Below are 2,555 nucleotides of genomic sequence, written 5' to 3'. Positions count from 1 at the left end.
TGATATTTCCGATCATATAGGAAGCAATTATTATCAGGTTTGGTTTTGGTATCACGCGGGAGACGGGACGAGCTTCGGAACTTGGAGTCGTGTTGCATAGTTAGATGGTAGTTGACGTAGTTGATAGTTTAGTTGTATAATGTCTAGTTTACATTTAGTATTCATTTATTCATATGTAATTCACTAAACTTGTCATTTATATAAAGATTTTTTTAATTGTAAATTCGATTTCACTGTCTCGAAAACCAAGACGATAACTTCCTCCCATTACCTTGGCCGGGTAAGAAGGGGGTGTTACATTTTGGTGCTAATAAAACCCGTATATGTCATGACAAATACCCGTTTTAAATGACCTGTTACCATGGAGTGTATGAATGGCTGATTAGAGAGCATGAGAAAGTAAACTGGATGCCAATGATGTGAAACAGACTGTGTTTGCCTAAGGTTAATTTCATTTGCTGGCTATATGTGCTAAACAGGTTAATGACTAAAGACCGTTTGCTGATATATGGAGTTATCAGTACTGATTTGTGCGACCTGTGTGGAACACAACAGGAAACTCACTCTCATCTGTTTTGTTGACTGTTTTTATAGTCAAAGATGCCTGACATTGTTGATGCAGTGGTTGGGTGTTGTCTGGCATGGGGATCTGGTTCTTTGGATTATCTCTTGGAGGTGCCGTTCATTATTGAGGAAAAAAGTAGTCATGGCTGCATTGGCTAGCCTGATTTATAGCATTTGGAAGAATAGAAATACAGCTCGGCATGAGGGTGTTGTGCAGCACCTTGCTGCTGTTTTGAGGTGGATAAAAGCTACTATGAAAAGAACGCTCACACAAGTTAAGTATAGTACTAGGCTTAGTAATGCATGGATAGAGAGAATAGGCCTAGAATGAGTAAGAAGATAGGTGTATTGGTGTTATAACTTATATGTATGAAAGTGCTGTGTATGGTGTACAATCATATTAATTAGAGTAAATTAAATTTTACTCCCTTTTGAAATCAACTTTTTAAAAATTACTCCCTTTTAAAGTTTTTTGCTAAAATTACTTCCTTAAGTTACATTTTTTTTTGCTAAAATTGCTCCAAATACCAATTTAAATGACTTATTTTGTTTGTTTTTGAACTTATTTCGTTTGTGGCTTAGCCAATGCATACTTTGAAAGGTATATTTATGTAGACAAATGTAGGGGGAGTTTCAAAAATAGAGGAAATGAGTAGTTTCAAAAATAGAGGAAATGAGTAACTTAAATTGTCAGTTTTGAAGCAATTTTAAGAAAAAAAATGCAACTTAAGAGAGTAATTTTAGCAAAAATGCAACTTGAGAGAGTAATTTTAGCAAGAAATGAAACTTAAGGGAGTAATTTTTGAAAAACATGTTAAAAGAAAGTAATTTTTAAAAAATTGATTTCAAAAGAGGGTAAAATCTAATTTACTCTATTAATTAATGAGAATTCTCATTTCACGGAAAAAAAAAAATGACCGGTTACACTTTAACCAACCTTCCACATACAAACCTCTCGGAAGACCTAAACCTCCACATTTTCCGTCGCCCTCACCTTCGTTTCCTTTCTCTTCCAAATCCCCTAAACCCTAAAACCCTAACCACCCCCAACACCTCCAATTCCACCGCCATGAGAACCCTGGACGATCAAGAAACCACCGCCGTCTTCGAAAAACTCTTCAAATTCACCTTCGTTACCGCTCTCTTCCTACGAAGGCCCCGACTCCGACCCATCTAACCCGACCCTTACTGTTTCCGTCTCCAGAAGAACCGTCTCTACGACGTCTCCGAATCCCTCGTCAAGCGCACCACCTATGAGATGTCGTTTTTTATGGGAATCCGTTTTTGAAGGCTCGCATTGGGAGGATTACTGAGGATATTAATCTGGTGATGGGGTTTTTTGTTTATTCGATGTTGGATATTCCATTGGGGTTTGGTGTTGCTTTTAAGAGTACTAAGGATGTTAGGAAATCCGACCCAAATGTGCTTGTTGTTATTCATCAGGCTGATATTGGTGAGTATCTTCTTGATGAGGAGGATGAGCTTTGAGGCTTTAAAAGGGTTCGCTTTGATCTTCTCAATTTTTTCTAAATTTGCGGTATTATTGATACATGTCATTGCTATTCTTATGTTTAAGGCTAACATATGAGCTTTGAGGCTTTAAAAGGGTTCACCCAATCCCACAAAAACATAATTCGTGGTATCTTCCTGTTGTTATGTTGGATACTTTATAATACAATGTTAATTTTTTCGGTTTAGTGCTTAGTATATGTCATTGGTAATCTTATGTTGCCTTTATGCGAATTTCAAGTTTGAAATGTTATTCTGGCGAGTATCTGATTAAGTCAGGTTTCCGAGTTAAATACTGAATTGTTTTCATTTATTTCCATTTTGCTAGGATTAGAGAGGCGAATTTATAATCAGGAAATATGAAATAAAATTGGACTGTTATTATGTCTAGATCTAATTATTGTGTTTATTGTTGTTTTGGTCATTGTTTGTGAAGTTTTGGATGCAACTTATAGGTTCAGGAGCATTAGTGTCAGTGGGAT

The 2,555-nt window shown here is 36.3% G+C and overlaps 1 pseudogene; it reads left to right on the top strand.

Moving 5' to 3' along the window:
* Positions 1-1,486: 1,486 nt before the first annotated feature.
* Positions 1,487-2,278, top strand: LOC141626570 (uncharacterized; annotated as a pseudogene).
* Positions 2,279-2,555: the final 277 nt, after the last annotated feature.

Source organism: Silene latifolia, chromosome Y (genome assembly GCF_048544455.1).
Source record: "Silene latifolia isolate original U9 population chromosome Y, ASM4854445v1, whole genome shotgun sequence".
Classification (NCBI taxonomy): Eukaryota; Viridiplantae; Streptophyta; class Magnoliopsida; order Caryophyllales; family Caryophyllaceae; genus Silene; species Silene latifolia.
The sequence above is the reverse complement of the archived record's forward strand: the minus strand, read 5'-3'. Positions and strand labels throughout refer to the sequence as shown.